Below are 20,839 nucleotides of genomic sequence, written 5' to 3' on the forward strand. Positions count from 1 at the left end.
CATTATAATTTTATTGATTTATTTATATTTATTGATTTATTGTGAATTTTGATATGAAGACAGTGTTAGGGACAGGGGTACCAAAGGTGAGACTTGGCAAAATGGCAAGTGACTGAGGTGGGGTCTTCTTTTGTGTGTATATGCATGTTTCGTCCTTAGTGCTGACATTTTGAAAACGCAAGCATGGAACAGTTATGAGTCCATAAATGCATGTTTCAGAGTGTCCAATGCCTTGTCTGTTTTTGGACTTGTCATCTCTGTCAACATTCCTCTTCATCTCAACCGTTCATTTTCCAATTCCATGATCACGTCACCAACTTCAACTTTTTAGAAGAGTGAAGTCAACCACAAATCTGATTGATACTGATACCAGATAATATTTTTTGTTGGGGTCATCTCATATCTCATCTTACACTAGTATGATATTTCATGCTGTTGTTACGTATTTCGTTACTTGTGCTACAGAGTTTCATTGTACTAGAGAGTTATGAAATGTCAATGGTTTTTAATTAATTATTACTACTATTTCGTTACACAGTCTTATAGCTTTAAATCAACGTGATAAATCAATGTGGGCCATTAAATCTTTCATGAATTTTGAAAATGATTGATCGAGCGAAAGTCTGTGCGTGTCCGCTAGCTCTAGAATTGTGATGTTTCTTAAGTTTAATTTGTTGAATGATATTGGATCAAATTAAAACATTTTATAAAGGGTTTTACTGTTATACATATCATTTGCATGCATGTTGTTGTATTGTTTTCCTTATACCTTAATGTGTATTCTAATTGACTTCTTTATAATTTTTTATTGATTTAAGTTTTCGTTTTTTAATTCCTTTTCATGTCCAAGCCCATCAGCATATTTTAGCACTTAATCTTGAATCTCCTGACTCCTTATATCAATGTCCCAATATAAGCTTTTATTTTTCATGAAAAAAGAAATAATATCATAAAAGAAATGGAAATTATATAAACAAAATGCAAATAATAAAAATATAAGGGCTAATATCTAATAGTAGAACTAAAGTTTAAATGAGAAAAAATAATTAAATATAGAGACAAATAACAAAAATTCAAGTGGGAGAAAACTGACTTAAATATATTATTTTTAGTTTAATTTTGGCATATTTTTTGTGTAAAAAAACTTATGCTTTTTCTTTAGCTTTATATTAATACTATATTTATTATATATTTTTATTGGTAATCGTACAAAATGACAGCTTTTATCAATCTGTGTTTACAAGACAATGGTTCAAAATTTGGTTTTTTGAGGAGTTATATTGGCTTACATTATATGTGTAATTTTAGTTTTATCCTTAGGAACAGTTCTGAATGACGATGAACTACGGCTTGAGTGTCCAGTTTCTATGGATTTTTCTTTTCGTTGAGCAATTATCCAGTTCCTATTATTCAATAGTTTGTTTTTTAAATATTAAATGGTGATCTAATATGTGTTCAACAAATTAAAGTTGTTTCAATCACAAATGGATCGACTATTCATCCTTTTGTCGAAGGGTCTCTAGAGCCGAAGGGTTATCTACTTGTTGTTTATTGGCGAGGATTCAGGTGCATGAGTATCTGGTAGAGCGGAGGGGAGGGTACCTGTAAAAAAATACTTCGACATTCAAGTAAGGATTCGATTCAGAACTATTAATGATATATAGTGAGTAGGTGATAATGAATCAATCTTTTACCTTAGGGGTCTACCCCTTTTTATACTAACCTAGCTAGGCCTAGGGTCTATAGGCCTATCACACCATGGTTACCAATTAAGTAATATTTCTCTTGATCATGCTTAGCTGCTTCTAACTGAGTGATTACTCTTAAGTGGATTTACTGATGACAATCATGGTCGAATGGTGGTCATTGTTCATACATGTTGAAGGTCGAGATGTACTATTCGACATATGTGGATGCATGGCTGAAGGGTGTGTTTGGTTTGAGTGTGTCAAGTGTCCCTTTGGTCTGACTGGGTACTTTATCCGATATATTAGCCCCCCGAGCCCCTTTTTGGCCTCGACCAAAAAGAAGGGCTTTATGACATGTCAAAACAGTTACCTCCCTTGATGGTTACGTGTTTTTATTGCCATGAAGTGAGCATTGCATCGTGGATGTAACGGTTACTCCCCATGTTCGTTCACCTTCACACATTGGGCATCCAAATGTCGCGTGATCTCAGTAGTGGATCTGCATTGATCGAACAATGAAGGAGTGTTGTTGGTTAGGCCTCGTCCCAGGCCCAACTCCTATAAATAAGGGGAGGTCCCCCTTTATTCGCTGCCCTTAATATCTCTTTCTTTGTAGTGTCGAAGAGTGCTTTCTTGCTCTCAGCCGAGTAGTGTAATCAATTCTTTTGTGAAGTACATAATAATGGCGTCTTTGAAGGTTCGTTGTCAAGGGAGTCGATTGGGGGCGAGTCTGAGGTTTGAGGATTCAACAACGAGGTTTTTGAAGTATCGTCCAACTCCCAATCCTTGACATTGGATCTTTTTTGTTTGGTTGACTTGTTGGCAACCGAGGGGTCTAACAACTTCTCGACTTTTTTGAGCCAGTTGTCGACCAATACGGCTGAGAAGGTGGGTGAGACAATAGTGGCTCTAGTGATGGCCACTATTGTCAAGGTGGGGACTTCCGAGAGGGTTGTTTCTCGACCCAAGAAGCATCCAGTGTTGAAGGAGAAGTGTTCGCCCCCCCTATTGCACTTCCAGAGTACACTTGGATTAATGAGGTAGGCACCTACTTCTCCCGTTACAACCATGTGTTGGATTTAACCAACCTTCTAAGTTGGTTGTCGATCAGTATGATAACGAACCCGAAGACGTGCTTTGTCACTCTTCGCACCGCCCGGTCCAGTGCCACACTGCCCGTAGAGTTCATGTTTATGAGCCGAAAGGGGATGAACAAGGATCTCTTCTACATGTATGATTGCTTGTTTCACAATCTACATGTAAGTGTCTCGTTTGATGACTTCACCATGGGTGTTCTTTGGATACTCAATGTTGCTCTGATGCAACTGCATCTTAATGGGTGGGCACCCATGCAGGCGCTCCAAGCACTTTTCTTGTATAGCTCTCTGTCGGCAACCCTAGACTTTTCTTGCACTACTTTTGTAGTTGTCCATAGGACAAGGTTTGGTGGATATCATTGATCCAGATACCGAATCATCCTCTTTTTCGTCCTTTCACTTCTTGTAAAAACTTCAAAATTGGTTACTTTAAAGTAGCAATAAGGCCAGTTGTCGAGAAGGACTATTTCTACAACTCGATGAGGAACTCATTGTTTCCCTTCTACTAGTAGCATTGTCCTCAGTGGTATGATGAATACCCAAGGGAACTGTTGTGACACCCTCTACTGATGAGAATCATGAAACTGGCCAAATACAGGCTAAAGGCCCAAGTGGAGAAGGACGAAGGCCCAAGTGGAGAAGGACAAAGCCCCCGAGTGGAGAAGGATGAAGGCCCAAGTGGAGAAGGATGAAGGCCCAGAGACAGAGACACTATCAAGACTATTAATTGTTGCTGAAGGCCCAAACTAATTTGAAGGCCCAAGTTAAATAAGTTTTTAGTTATAATTTATTTTTATTGTAATTTTGGCCCAAACTGTTTAAAAGGCCCATGCCTATTTTTATCTTTTTGTTCAGCTACACTATAAGTATGGGTTTTTGTTTTGAATAAAAAAGACTTTTGGCATTTGATAAAATTTGGGTGAGAGTTTCTCTCTGGGTTCCTTGTTGAACCAATTATCAGACTTATCAAGGTAATCCTTGTGGCGTCTGTCCAGACTTATCTTCCTTCACCGGAAGTGGCGTCTACCCAGACTTATCTTCCTTAACCGGAAGTGGCGTCTACCCAGACTTATCTTCCTTCACTGGAAGTGGCGTCTACCATGACTTATCTTCCTTCACTGGAAGTGGCGTCATCCAAATCTTCGTAGCCTGTATCAAGCGATCCGCTCCTACTCAGGTTCACATCATCTGGTATCAGAGCTTCGGCTCTTGATACAGGTTCTATCCTATCCTATCCTATTTTTTTTTCTTTGTAATTTGTCTAGGTTCGTGTTTTTGTCCTTGTTCTGTTATTTGCGTTCTTGTTTACATCTTGTTTCGTTTTTGTTTGCGTCTTGTGTTCTGTTATTTGCGTTCTTGTTCTTGTCACGTCCTTGTTCTTGTTTCTTGTGTCTTTCACACTGTGTCAAAAAAAAATTGCAAAAAAAATTTGAAAAAAAAGTGGGTGTTTGATCTTTGAACACGAAATTGAGGCATTTAGAGGTGTTTTTTTTGAAAGAAAATCGTGGAACAAATCCCCTTATCTAGATTCTCCTCTGAATTCTGAGCGTTTTGATATATAGTGGGCCTCAAACAGACAACCGTAGCAAAAGTTATGAGCATTTGAAGTTTAGTTGTCATATCTGTTATCTTATCTGTTATCTTATTTGTTATCATATCTGTTATCCAAATTAAATCTAATTTGTTATCCCAAATCTGATCTATTATCCAAATCAAATCAAATCAAAAAAATTTATCCAAATCAGATTTGTTATCCAAATCTAATCTGTTATCCAAATCAAATCCAATCTGCTATCCAAATCAAGTCCAAGTTGTTATCCCAAATCAAATCTGTTACTCTGATAATTAAACTGTCTTTCCTGTTATATACCTTGTGTGTCTAATTTGATTCATCCAGGAACTTAAGAGGGAGTGAGTGGTAAAAGGCAAGAGTGAAAACATCACACAAAAGCCTATATTGAGAGCATCAAACACGAGTGAACTACCATCAAAGAGAGAAACACGTGAGTAGAGTGTGGTGAGGTCCTGAATTTTTTTTAATTTACTGCAAAATTCTTTGTTCCTTAATCATGGCAAGAGCTGGTGACAATGGTGGTGTATATCATCAACTGGACGAATCTCAACGCTTATTTCTGGACGCATGGACTACACAAATGCAACGTTTGTTGAACCGTAACAAAGAAAAGCCCTACAGACGAATAGCCAAATCTTCCTCGTTTACTCTTAAACCTCTATCCCCTAGAGAAGTGTGTGATGACCAAATCAGAATGAGAGAAAAGAGAGAACAAGAGAAAGAAAATAGTGAGGCACCACAAAGGAATATGAAAAAGAGTGATACACCCGAGGAAAAGAGTGATACACATGAGAGAAAATTTAATTATTTTGCAGAGGCGAGTGAAGTGACGAAAGTGTTACCTGCTCATGAACCACTCAATCTACAGTATTGCAAAGACAGTAAAATTTCTACTGATAATTCTAATGAGTTTACTATTTCTATTTCTCCTAGTGTTCAACCATTATTGCAGGAATTTAAAAATGTCTTTCCTAAGGAGATTCCTCATGGACTACCACCTTCAAGAGGCATAGAACATCAAGTTGATCTCCTCCCCGGAGCTTCATTGCCTAACAGGCCAACTTACAAAAGCAATCCCCAAGAGACTCAACGTAAGGATGCACATGCCAAAGTTGAGTATGTGAAAAGATTGTATGACCAAGTGAAGGTGCAAATTGCAAAGAAGAATGAAAGCTATGTCAAGCAAGCCCACAAGAAAAGGAAGGAAGTGGTACTTGAACCCGGTGATGATCCTGAACATTTGAGGACAAATGTTTTCCAAGAAGGAGGGAATGATGAGAATCATGAAACTGGCCAAATACAGGCTAAAGGCCCAAGTGGAGAAGGACGAAGGCCCAAGTGGAGAAGGACAAAGCCCCCGAGTGGAGAAGGATGAAGGCCCAAGTGGAGAAGGATGAAGGCCCAGAGACAGAGACACTATCAAGACTATTAATTGTTGCTGAAGGCCCAAACTAATTTGAAGGCCCAAGTTAAATAAGTTTTTAGTTATAATTTATTTTTATTGTAATTTTGGCCCAAACTGTTTAAAAGGCCCATGCCTATTTTTATCTTTTTGTTCAGCTACACTATAAGTATGGGTTTTTGTTTTGAATAAAAAAGACTTTTGGCATTTGATAAAATTTGGGTGAGAGTTTCTCTCTGGGTTCCTTGTTGAACCAATTATCAGACTTATCAAGGTAATCCTTGTGGCGTCTACCCAGACTTATCTTCCTTCATTGGAAGTGGCGTCTACCCAGACTTATCTTCCTTCATTGGAAGTGGCGTCTACCCAGACTTATCTTCCTTAACCGGAAGTGGCGTCTACCCTGACTTATCTTCCTTCACCGGAAGTGGCGTCATCCAAACCTCCGTAGCCTGTATCAAACGATCCACTCCTACTCAGGTTCACATCATCTACCCCAACATGTATATGTTGTGTGTGTGTGTGTGTAATATAAAAAAATATTTCGATAAATGAATTATTCTCAAATAACATAAAGTAAACCATGTAAGTAAAAAGTCCACATTCGTTTCACATTACCAATCAAATCTTAAATAAAAAGAATTTAAAAATGTCTCCAACTCAAAATACGTCATCCAAGTTTACAAGAAAATGAAAAGATTAAATAGCAGAATAAAATAAGATCAAGTGTCATATTCAAAATATCATGCGTAATCAAACAAAACCCATGCCCCGATGTCACATCCTATCAGAGCATTCCCATAAGAAAGGCTACGTCTCTCCATCTTCGGAATGATAATCACCATGAGTTGACTCAACTGAAACAGCATGGCATTCAGCCCAAACACAAACACACACCGGAAGTGAGTTATCATATTCCTATATAAATAAAGCACTAAGAGCATATGAGACATGTAAACAATATAGGGCCAAACTTACATATACATCATCATCACTTCACAAAAATCATACACAAACGTTCACACTCATTCAAGTCCACACACTTCAGAAACAACACCAAGCCTCAATTTGCAACTCAATGAAAATCAAACACAAGCGTTATGCAACTGATATACTAGACTCAGGCCTACATGCAATGTGGTACCATTTGTATTTAAAAACCTCGTCTAGCGCTTAGGAGTACATGAAAAGACAGGCCACACAATGGGTAAGTCTGATCACTCTCACTAAGTGAAATCATAGTGAAACTAGCCAGAGTCACATTATTTTGCGAGAATGCTCCAACCATGTAGGATCGGCACAGGCTTAAAGGAGCACTCAAACCGGGGGTATTTACCCCCAAGACCTAGACTCCGAGAAGTCCATTGAGGCCTCTCCCTCTATGGATTCTTACATGTGTTCATTCTAATCCCCAAGCATAAGTAACTCATCCCTTACCTCAAGGTAGTCATCCAAGCATTCTCCATTAGCAATGGTGGCATTTTCGGTGCTCTCTAAATCTTCTCCTTTGGTTGCTCTGTTAGGGTTCTTGAGCATCAGAGAAAAAAAGAGGAAAAGAAAGAAGCGTAGAAATGTTTTGTAAAAGCTATTCTGATGGCTAAAAGAGTTATTTATATTCCTAAGTACTCGAGCCTATTATTTGTTATATTTTTCCTTATTTTATTATTTTATAAAAAAATACTCTATTTTACTTTGATAACTAAATAATTAAATAAACATCCTTTTTTTTATTAAACAGTCTTTTTAATTAAATAAAAGCCAAATAAATATTTCTTTATTTTCTAAAACTCTATTTTAATTTCTAAAACATATATTTATTTGATTTATCTCAACCATTATTTTAAACCATAAAAACTACTCATTATTTAATTAATTACAAAAGCCTCATTATTTTTCTAAAACTCTATTTATTTTTAAACAAAATCCTTTTTAAATTATTTTATGAAAAACAGGGTATTGCAAATCTACCATCCTTAAAAGAAGTTTTGTCCCCAAAATTTACCAGTAACAAAAAAGTAGGATACGCATCGCACATCTGATTCTAACTCACAGGTAGCGTCCTTGCCCGAAGCATTTCTCCATACCACCTTGACCAAAGGAATCTCCCTCCCTCTCAGATGCTTGACCCTACGCTCGTTGATCCTCAATGGAAACATTTCATGTGTCAAGTTCTCTTTCACTTGGACATCATCCAACTCAATCACATGCGACAAATCATGCACATATTTTTTTAGTTGAGAGATATGGAAGACACTATGGAGATTTTAGAGAGATGGTGGCAAGGTCACTTGATACACAACTGAGCTGACACACTTTAGGATTTCAAAGGGACCAATGAATCTAGGTGTGAGCTTACGGGACTTCAATGCCCTGCCAACCCTAGTCCACAAAGTGAGTCTCAGGAATACATGATCACTTACATCAAACTCAAGGTCCTTTCTTCTTCTATCATGGTAGCTCTTCTTCCTACTCTAGGCTGCTTTTATCCTCTCCAGGATCAACTTGACCTTTTTAGTGGTCTGCTGAACCACCTCAAGTCCTAAAGCAAGGCTCTCACCAAGATCTACCCAACATAAGGGTGTCCTATATCTCTTACCATACAACACCTTGAAAGGTGTCATACCTATACTGGAGTGAAAACTATTGTTGCAGGTAAACTCTATCAAGGGTAAGAAACTATCTCAACTACCCCCTTGCTCTAACACATTGGCTCTCAAGAGGTCCTCTAAGGAATGGATGGTACACTCAGTCTATGGATGGTAAACAGAACTCAACCTAAGTTTGGTTCCCAAGGCTTTATGAAGACTCTCCCAAAATCTAGAGGTAAAACTGGGATCTCTATTGGAGACTATGCTAGAAGGCACACTGTGTAGTCTAACTATCTGACTAACATACAGGCTAGTCAACCTCTCTAAGGAATATCTAATGTTAATTGGGATGAAGTAAGCAGATTTTGTCAACCTGTCCATGATAACCCAAACGGGATCAAAACCCTTGGGGGTCCTAGGTAACCCCACCATAAAATCCATAGAGATGTTATCTCACTTCCACTTAGGAACATCTAAAGATTATAATCTACCTGAAGGTCACTGGTGTTCCACCTTAGCTTTCTAGCACACTAGGCATGCATACACAAACTCACTCACCTCTCTTTTCATACCAGGCCATCAAAACATCTTCCTAAGTTCCTGGTACATCTTAGTCGATCCTGGGTGGATAGTCAGGCTACTCTTATGGCCTTCCTCTAGTATCGCTCTCCTAAGCTCAGGTATATTGGGAACACAAATTCTATCCTAGAGTCTCAGAATTCCATTGGAACCTACATTGAAATTTCTCTCTCTCCCAACAACTATAGACTCTAACTTGGCTGACAAAAAAGGATCAGACTTTTGACCCTCTCGAATGTCTCTCAGAAGCTCACTAGTAACCCTCAACATACCCAACCTCACACTACTAGGGGTAACCTCACACACTAGGCTCAGGTCTCTAAACTAATTTAAGAGGTCTAACTCCCTAAACATCAAGGCAGATACATGTAAGGATTTCCTACTCAAGGCATCAACTACTACATTGGATTTACCCGGGTGGTAACTAAGCTCAGAATCATAGTCCTTAAGAAACTCTAACCATCTTCTCCGTCTCATGTTTAGCACTTTCTGGTGAAACAAGTACCAAAGGCTCTTTTGATTACTAAAGACTTCAAACCTAGAACTAAACAGGTGATGTCTCCTTAACTTAAGGGAAAAAACTACGGCTGCTAACTCGAGATCATGCATAGGATAATTCCTTTCATGAGTCTTGAGCTGTCAGGAAGCATAGGCCACTACTTGGCCCCGCTGCATAAGTATTCTGCCTTAGGACTTGGCTACCAATCTTAAATGCATCGCAGTACACCACAAAAGGCTCGCTCAAGTTAGGTAAAATTAGAACATGTGTGGTGGTCAACCTCTCCTTAAGGGTACGGAAACTACTTTCACATTGGGTATCCCACACAAAAGTTTGACCCTTACGAGTTAGCTTTGGTCAAAGGCAAGGCCAACTTAGAAAAACCCTTTATGAACCTACGGTAATAACTAGCTAAACCCAAGAAACTCCTAATCTCAAAGACTGACTTAGGACTCTCCCAACTCATTACTTCCTCTACCATAGAAGGATCTACAACTATCCTTCCTCTAGATATGACATGACCCAGAAAACTCACCTCCTCTAACCAAAACTCGCACTTGGACAATTTGGCATACAACCTATTGTCCTTGAGGGTCTACAACACAACCCTCAGATGTTCCTCATGTTCCTCCCTAGTCTTGGAATACACCTAGATATCATCTATGAAGACCACTACAAAACTATCTAGGTAAGGATGAAAGATCTTGTTCATGTAGTCCATGAACACGCCAGGGGCATTGGTCACACCAAAAGGCATAACCAGGTACTTATAATGGTCATAACGGGTCCTAAAGGAAATCTTTTGGAATATCCTTATACCTTACTATAATTTGGTGGTAACCCGACCTAAGATTTATCTTACTAAACACACAAGCCCCCACTAACTAGTCCATCAAGTTATCTATCCAAGGCAAAGGCTACCTATTCTTAATCGTCACCTTGTTCAGCTAACGATAATCCAAAATTGATCCTCTAGGGATCCCTACACATGTTCATTTTAATCCCTAAGCGTGAGTAACTCATCCCTTACCTCAAGGTAGTCGTTGAAGCATTCTCTGTTAGCAATGGTGACGTTTCTAATGCTCTTTAGAGCTCCTCCTTCAGTTGTTGTTTCCCCAATTGTGTGACCTATCCTTCCCTAGGCCCCAGATGGAAAGTGGTTGTCTCTTCAACAAGGGTCACCTTGATTGCCATCATTGGTTTTGGGGTCAAGCTCGTGTCCTTCTACCTCTTCGACCTCGATCCCAGCCTCCACGTAGTGGACGACCTCTTGGTTTCTCCCCTCATGTGGGGGTGTAGCCTAAGGCTAGTCACATAACACTCTCTGGCCGCCTGATGGTCTGTGTGCATAGTTATAATCATCCTGATGTCCAACGGGAAATACATCATGAGGTGTTGGGTTGACACAATTGTGTAGAGGGCATTGAGCGAAGGGAGGCTGAGGAGTATATTTTACGATGTGTCAGCGTCCACTATCACGTATTGTATCTTCAACCTTTTTCTTTAGTGGCCCTTCATGCCCAAACTTAGTGTGGAGCCAGATGCAACCTTTGTCCCTACTTTTTCCCCAGCAAAATCAAATAGGGGGTCATCGTGTGGGAGGATCTCAGACTCGGGTATATCCATCTATTTGAAAGTTTTCCAAAAAAGGATATTGGTCAAGCTCCCTTGATCTACAAGGGTCATCTTAATAATGCAGTTGGCTATCTCAACACTAATAACCATCGGATCATGTATTGGGTCAATTGCCTTGAAATCCTCAATTTTCAAGGTTATAGGCGACATGTTCAACACTTAGTGTCGGGAGATCATGTTGACGAACTGGACTTGTCGAAGGTGTCTTTTTTGTGTAGAGGCAGTGGCCTCACCCCCAGCGAAGCCTCCAGCTATAGTATTTATGACTTGCCTCAGTTGGTCGATGGGTCTCTCTTCTTTCTCCCTAGATCAACTTAAGCTCTTCCACCTTTCCAACTGTCCGACATGTTTTCTGTGACACCCTTTACCCCACACATATTTGTACTAATAATAAAAGGAATAAAAATGAAGAATTTAATTAAAAAAAATTTAAACACATTTAAATAAAATCATTTCAAAAGGGTAAAAGACTCACATTCACTTTTCTAACATCATAATAGAATGTGTCCAAATAAATAATAAAATCATTTCGGTTAAAAACAAGGTCATCCAAGACTTCATGCAATTAATATAGAAACATATGCCCAAATGTCACATCCTGTCAGAGCATTGTGTCCCAGCATTCTCTAACACGAGGTTCTTTAAAGTCATTTGCTCCCACGAACACAAGGTTCGAGATCATCACAGGATCCAAACACAAATAGCACACAAGGAGTGAGTTATTACATTTCTAAAAAATACAAATAAACAAAGATGTAATCAAAATAAATTATGGAAGTATTTATAACATAGATCAACTCAATACAATCCATGCCACTTTAACACTTTATCATTTAAAATTCATTTTTCAATCACCAATCACATTACACATTAATCACACACTCGGGTCAAGACGTAATAGCACTCATCAATTTCATAATAAACAATTAACAAGCGTTATGCAATAATTATACTAGACTCAAGCCTATATGCAATGTGGTACCATGTCAATGAAAAACCACCTTGGGGCGCTCAGGAGTACATAACAAGACACATCACACAATGGGTATGTCAGGTCACTCTCACTAAGTAAAATCATATGGTGATCAGTCAGGATCACTCTATTTTACGAGAATGCTCCAACCATATGGGATCAACATAGGCTTAAAGGAGCACTCAAACTGAGTGTCTTTACCCCCCAAGGCCTAGACTCTGAAGAATCCGTTAGGGTCTCACCTTTCTAATTCAGGTCCAACCCCTAAAACAGTTTTTGCACGTAGAAACTATTCATGAATTATACAATACCCACAACCTTACACTCGTGTTTCAAACACGTTTAACACTTTGCACTACAATTTAACACTTTAGGTTCCTAACTAGGATCTTACATTTTTCCTTTAACACTGCGAATAAACATTTTTCTCAAGGTAAACATCAGTCGGGTTATTGTATAATTCACAGTTCATAACACAAGTATTGTCACATCAAGTGTTAACCATACACTTATTCACAACCAAATTTTATAATAAAAGATTTTAACATATCACAACGTCACAATCCACCATCACATGTTTACATATATCTCACAAATCAATGCATGTTCAACTTTGTTCTTATACTCAATTCCAATAACAATGCTATGATCTCAAAGCAGCATGTTGTCTCACAATTCATCACATATTCAATTTATCACATAGGCACAATTTTAATCACAATTTCATAATCTTAATATAATAATTTATCATGCCAATCTAGCAAATCTTGTCCAAAGTACAAACAATTTATACAAAAATACTTTTCACAACATAGGGAGTAAAACCCCTCAAATAATTTCACACAATCATATTAAAATCAATGAATTAAAATCCTAGGTTAAAAACACAAAAACATTAAAAGCATTCAATTTTATCAACCAATTCGCATCAGGACATCAATTGGTCTATCAAACACAATAATATTGTATTTATAATCATAAAGGAAAAATTATAATTCAATAAACATCCCAAAATAAATCCAAATTTGATCCCCTAAGGATTCCTACACATGTTCATTCTAACCCTAATTGCGATAAACTCATCTCTTACCTCTATACCTCTAAGAGGGTTCACATGTGTATTCCGGTAGTGATAGTAGCATCTCTACCAGTTGTCTAAGATTCCTCTAGCTTTTACTATGGTTGCTCTATTAGGATTTACAAGCGTTAGAGCGAAAGAGAAGGGATTGAAGCCTCCATTTTATTGTCTTCGAGCAAGGGAATTTTCTCTCTCTATGGACATTATTTAGAAAATCACAACGGTGCAGATGTGCAAACGTGAATTTCGAACCTATTTTTTAAATTTCATGACGATCCAACGGTTAACAAGTACATGATCATAGTTTTACTAGAACAAGTTTTGCTGTATGCGGGAAAAGAAAGGTACGATGTGAACGTCATTTCTCTCACCTCATATATTGTTTCAGAAAATCCAATGGTGATAGTGTTTAAAAATGAGTTCCAAACGTGGTGCTCAAATTTTACAATGATCCAACGGTTAAGGAGTTCTAGATCGTCATTTTACTGAGACAGGTTTGGATGTATGCGGGAAAAAGAGAGGATTTTGGGAGAAAAAGAAGGGAAAACGAAATTGAGAAGAAGAAGAAGCATAGAGACGTATCGTCAGTTTGAAAATTGACCTAACGTGACTCTATTTATAGCTAGAGTACTCCCAACCTATTATTTACTCTATTTTTTTATTATTTTATTAAAAAAGAACTTTATTTTATTTCCTATCAAATGAATAAATAAAATATCTTTTTTATTTTCCTTCAAACCATTATTTTAATTAATAAAGTTATTTCTCCTTATTTATTTAATTATAAAAACCTCATCATTTTTCTAAAACTCTATTTATTTTTAAATAAAAAATCTTTTTAATTTATTGTACGAAAAATTGGGTGTTACACTCTCGGTCTCTTCCTCGCCTAGATTCAAGTTTGTATGATTGCGGCTTATGGACAAATTCCTTCAGGTGGCCGAGCTTGATAAGCTCCTTTATTTTGTTTTTCAAAGCACTACACTCCTTTGTCGAGTGGCTACAATTACGGTGATACTGCCAACGCTTTGAGAAGTCGGCCTTTGTTGAGGTATTGGTTCTCTTGGGCATGGCCAAAATGTTGAAAGCTAAGGCTTGATCTAAGATATGGGATTTGCTGGCGATAAGATGAGTGTACTATGTATAAGGTGACTCTCAAGGCGATCGATCTTTCCTCCCTTCATCATGGACTTTGTTGGAGTTGGGCTTGTCATTGTTTTTCCTGGTGGACGACAGCATTGGCCCACACCTAGTTCAATACTTGGCTAGTTCCTCCATCTACACATATTTGGTTGTTCTCATTCGCAGTTTGTCGAGGTCAGATGTCAGTTTCTTGTATAGGATGTTGACAAAAGGTCCAGGCCGCAACGTCGTTATCAGATATTCAAAGCAACCTTTCTGAAACGCTCCATGAAGGTCCATAACGGATCCTTCTTCTCTTGTTGTATGTTGATAAGGGCCATGGACATTAGGTGGTGAGGCCGGCAAGTGGCAAACTACGTGCCAAAGCGGGTGGTCATGGTGTCGAACTAGTCCACGAATGAAGGGCTTGTCCCTTCAATGACATCGGCAATACTCGACAAAGGATGGCATCATCCATGGTATACAAGCTCACCAGGGTGTTGGATCAAGTGGCCTCAAAATAATTAAGAATGGGGGTTAAATTAATTATTAATGTGTCTTGACTAATTAAAAATTATCCTTCTTAATATTACTGGATTCAATTAGGCTTTACTACTAAGTTATGAGGAAGTAAAGAACACAAACAATAACTTAGACAAAAGTAAAGCAAAAATAAAAGTACACAGCGGAAAAGTAAAGAGTGTAGGGAAGAAGAAGACAAACACTAGATTTATACTGATTCGGCCACAACCCGTGCCTACATCTAGTCCCCAAGCAACCACCGGTTCTTGAGATTTCCAATAACCTTGTAAAATCCTTTACAAGCAAAGATCCACAAGGAATGTACCCTCCCTTGTTCTCTTTGAACAACCAAGTGGATGTACGCTCCACTTGAACTGATCCACAAGAGATGTACCCTCTCTTCTTCTCAGTATAACAACCCAAGTAGATGTACGCTCTACTTGTACCACAAAGGATGTATGCTCCAATGTTTTAAGACAAAGAATTCTTAGGCAGTTAGTCCCTTGAATCTTTGTAAGGGGAAACAAAAGATATCTCAGGCGGTTAGTCCTTTGAAATCTTTTGTTTAAAGGGAAAGGGAAAAAGATATCTTAGGCGGTTAGTCCTTTGAAATATTTTGTAAGAAACAGAAGATATCTCAGGTGGTTAGTCCTTTGAAATCTTTTTTCAAGAGGGAGAAGGGAAGAAACAAAAGAATTCTCAGGCGGTTAGTCCTTTGAATCTTTTGACAAGAGAGAAGGAATGAAGAAGAAGAATAACACAAGTTTTTGGTCAATGAACTTTTCTTGAAAGAGAAAGTATTGAACAAAAACTTTTAGAAAGATGAAGGAAATCTGTTATGCATGAAAGGAATCAGTCTTTTTAAATTCGTGCCATAGTCACATATTTATAATCATTTGATGACTCAAGTTAAAGTTTGTGACTCTTGGCAATTTCATTAAAGCTAGTCACTTTTTAAAAGTTGTGACTCTTTTGAAAACTAGTCACTTTAAAATTTGTGACTCTTTTGAAAAACTCTTTAGAAACAAGTCACTTTAAGAATTGTGACTTTTGGTAATTTATTTTTTGAAATCAGTCACTGGTAATCGATTACCATCATAGTGTAATCGATTACACATCGACAGATGTGATTCTTCATGTTTAAATTTGAAAATCAAAACGTTTAGAAACACTGGTAATCGATTACAAGTATTGTGTAATCGATTACACAAGTTTGAAATGATTTCAAGTTGTGACTCTTGAAATTTGAAATCTAACGTTTTAAAACATTGGTAATCGATTACATGATTATGGTAATCGATTACAGCTTTGTAAATCAGTTTTGAAAAGAATGCTGGCTACTGGTAATCGATTACTGCCTTCTAGTAATCGATTACCAGAGAGTAAAACTCTTTGGTAAAAGATTTTTCTTTTTGAAAAATTCTTGTGCTATTCAATGTTTTGAAAAACTCTTTTAATACTTATCTTGATTGAGTCTTCTCTTGATTCTTGAATCTTGAGTCTTGATTCTTTACTTGAATCTTGATCTTGATTATTCTTGAATCTTGAATCTTCATCTTGATTCTTGAAACTTATTTGACTCTTGATTCTTTGGCATCATCAAAACAATCTTCAGATATTCAAAGCAACCTTTTTGAAATGCTCCATGAAGGTCCATAAGGATCCTTCTTCTCTTGTTGTATGTTGATAAGGGCCATGGACATTAGGTGGTGAGGCCGGGAAGTGGCAAACTGTATGTCAAAGCGGGTGGTCATGGTGTCGAACGAGTCCACGAATGAAGGGCTTGTCCCTTCAGTGAGTCGGGAATACTTAACAAAGGATGGCATCATCCATGGTATACAAGCTCACATGGGTAATGTACACGTCCATGTGCTCGTCCGAGTTTGTAGTGTCATCATACTTATCGATAGTTAAGTTCTTCCAATTGAGGGGAAGAGTTGCCTCCATAATACTAGGGACAAAAGGATTCTTAAACTATGACAGTTGTCTACCCAGGGTGTTGCAGGTCGGGGAAATAATGTTTGAACACATGCCCAGATTGGTGGCTCTAGGTAAGCCTATGGCGATTAATTTGGCCTCCCTTCCTTCCAACGGGTTTGCCTCTGGTTGTTGGAACCTATGTGTCTCTCAGAGGTGAGCATTCTCTTGTCGAAGGGCATCGATTCCATTGCATGGTGCTTCCACATCCTGGAGACATGAGCTTGTAGTCTTCTAACTACAGAAGCCAAGTTGGTCTGATCCTCCACGTAAACATCTGTTAGACGATTGGCAAGTGCACCAAGTCGTTCAAGTAGTAATTAAAATGGTAAGACCGAGTATCGTATCCACAGGGAATTTCATGTACTTCAATGACGAACATTCAATTTGTAAACAATTTTTAATTGCAATAAAGTGAAATGAAATAGCTCATCCATGTCATCAAGTAAACTATAATAATTTTTCTTAACTTAAGAACAAGTGCTAGAAATAAACGCTGAGTTGTGAGATGAAATAAATGCCAAGGTGAATATGTCGGGGAGTATTCTATTGAACTTTCTCTTGACATGATTAATGACGTTTTTCTCTATTTAACATTATCCTAATGTTCTTTGCACCGTCAAATTAACTCTAACTGCAATCCCTCACATGAAAAAGCCTAGCCATCCTAGTTTCATTCTTGATTCCTTGACAAGTTCATTATAAGCGAGCTGCATTACGAATTAGATGCATTTTTTACTAGATTACTTCACATTATTCCTAGAAATGAAGGCCTTTAGCTGCTCTACCAAGTTCTAAGGACTAAAAGCATTTCCCAATACTTAAATCCTAACAAAGCATATAAATGAGTGATCAAGCCACAAATATGAAAAATAACCACAGATAGAAGCAGAGAACACTAGCAAATAATATTAAATAGATAGTTAGAGTTTTTACATCAAGAGTGCTCAGTGGAAAAACTCCCCAACAATGAAGTGTTTAGCCCTCCATTAGCAAGGAAAGCTCATTACAAGGTTAAAAACAAGATAGAAATGGAGTGGTGAAGTGAAGGTATGAAGAAAGTAGCCTTCTTTTCTTTCCTCACCCTTGATGCTCTATTTCTTCTCACCCATGCTGCATGTGTCGCTTTGTTTTCCTTTATCTTCCAGCTTTAAAGACTTTTGGGCTTCTCAGATTATGAATACACACTCAGTGAGCATGTCTCACTGAGCGAGAGTTAGTGACTGGGCGCTTAGCGGATGTGGACGCGCTAAGCGTGAGAAGCGACAAAGGCTTCGCTGGGCGAGCTGGCCTCGTGCTTAGCACGCTGCTCTCTGACTCTACATTCTTTAGGGTTCTTCTCTCGCTGGGCGAGCTGGCCTCCTTGTTAAGTGGATTAGCCTCGCTTAGCTAATATGGCTCGCTAAGCGAGCTCTTCAGCAGCACTTCCAATCCTCCTTTCTTAAACCTTAAAATCCAAAGAATAACAATACCCATCATCACAATGAAGCCTTCACTATGTAAAACTCACACAAAATCAGTTATTTACAAATCTCACCCAAGAAGCCAAAAAATTAGGGGCACATTGCTACTTTTTAATGAACTTTGTATTCTTGAATAAAAATTATCAACATCTTCGTTGCGGTGGTTGCTAGCCAGTTGCTCCATTACTACTGTGTTTGTTCTAGTTCTTGTTATAGCCATAAATTCTTGGAGTCAGGATATATGTTACACAACCCCACGGTGGACACCAAAATGTTCTTTTCACAAATGGATTGGGTGTTCGTCCTTTTATCAAATGGTCTTCTACTATGCTGAATGGTCTCTAAAGCTAAATGATCGTCTACTTGTTATTTCTTGTCAAGGATTCTAGTGCATGAGTATCTGACAGAGCGAAGGTGAGGGTACTTGCAAAAGGCACTTTGACGCTCAAGTGAGGGTTCGACTCAGAGCTATTAATGATATATAGTGAGTAGGTGAGAATGAATCAATCCTTTACTTAGGGGGTATACCCTTTTTTATACTAACTTGGTTAGGCCGGGGATCTATGGGTCTATCACATGATGATTACTAGCTGAGTAATACTCCCCTTAATCATGTTTAGTTGTTTCTAACTGAGTGATTACTCTTAGACTAGGTACTTTATTCGGTATAAAAGTATAATAATTTATATAAAATAAAAAGTACAATAGGTTAGGTCGTTATCAAGGTTGTGAGATTTTTTGTAAATTTTTTTATCATAGAAATTGAATACATAGGAAGGTTTTCAATAACTCACACTTTATTCAATCAATTAAGTTAGATATCTATAAAATAAAGAGTTTATTTTAAAAACTAGGGGGAATTTGAACTAATAATAGAACTAATAAAAATTTCATAATTTATTATATATGTATATTTTTTCTCTTAATATCATTTGTCTTACATAAAGAATGACAAATAATGAAAGAAATAAAAAAAAAAGAGAAAAATAACTTCTCTTATTGAAAAGATTAGGGTTGATTGGGTAGAATGGAAGACAATAAAATGAAAAAGAATAGAGAATAACTATTTAAATTAAGGTAGAGTGATAAATGTACCAGATACGTATTTTTTTAAATTTATCTTCTTTTCTCTCATTTTTTGACAACCAAATACACCCTCAACAAAACAATAGGTCCTCGGATAAAAAGACTTTCCGAGAGAAACTATTTTTCTTTGTTTCATACAAATATATTTATTTTCTTAAAATAGAAGTGAAATAAAAGAAAATAAATAAATAAAATATAAAAATAGAAATAATTATATATATATATATATATATATATATATATATATATATATTAATCAATCCTTTACTTAGGGGGTATACCCCTTTTTATACTAACTTGGTTAGGCCGGGGATCTATGGGTCTATCACATGATGATTACTAGCTGAGTAATACTCCCCTTAATCATGTTTAGTTGTTTCTAACTGAGTGATTACTCTTAGACTAGGTACTTTATTCGGTATAAAAGTATAATAATTTATATAAAATAAAAAGTACAATAGGTTAGGTCGTTATCAAGGTTGTGAGATTTTTTGTAAATTTTTTTATCATAGAAATTGAATACATAGGAAGGTTTTCAATAACTCACACTTTATTCAATCAATTAAGTTAGATATCTATAAAATAAAGAGTTTATTTTAAAAACTAGGGGGAATTTGAACTAATAATAGAACTAATAAAAATTTCATAATTTATTATATATGTATATTTTTTCTCTTAATATCATTTGTCTTACATAAAGAATGACAAATAATGAAAGAAATAAAAAAAAAAGAGAGAAAAATAACTTCTCTTATTAAAAAGATTAGGGTTGATTGGGTAGAATGGAAGACAATAAAATGAAAAAGAATAGAGAATAACTATTTAAATTAAGGTAGAGTGATAAATGTACCAGATACGTATTTTTTTAAATTTATCTTCTTTTCTCTCATTTTTTGACAACCAAATACACCCTCAACAAAACAATAGGTCCTCGGATAAAAAGACTTTCCGAGAGAAACTATTTTTCTTTGTTTCATACAAATATATTTATTTTCTTAAAATAGAAGTGAAATAAAAGAAAATAAATAAATAAAATTTAAAATTAGAAATAATTATATATATATATATATATATATATATTAATCAATCCTTTACTTAGGGGGTATACCCCTTTTTATACTAACTTGGTTAGGCCGGGGATCTATGGGTCTATCACATGATGATTACTAGCTGAGTAATACTCCCCTTAATCATGTTTAGTTGTTTCTAACTGAGTGATTACTCTTAGACTAGGTACTTTATTCGGTATAAAAGTATAATAATTTATATAAAATAAAAAGTACAATAGGTTAGGTCGTTATCAAGGTTGTGAGATTTTTTGTAAATTTTTTTATCATAGAAATTGAATAAATAGGAAGGTTTTCAATAACTCACACTTTATTCAATCAATTAAGTTAGATATCTATAAAATAAAGAGTTTATTTTAAAAACTAGGGGGAATTTGAACTAATAATAGAACTAATAAAAATTTCATAATTTATTATATATGTATATTTTTTCTCTTAATATCATTTGTCTTACATAAAGAATGACAAATAATGAAAGAAATAAAAAAAA

The sequence above is a fragment of the Glycine soja genome, chromosome 18, assembly GCF_004193775.1.
Source record: "Glycine soja cultivar W05 chromosome 18, ASM419377v2, whole genome shotgun sequence".
NCBI classification, from domain to species: Eukaryota; Viridiplantae; Streptophyta; class Magnoliopsida; order Fabales; family Fabaceae; genus Glycine; species Glycine soja.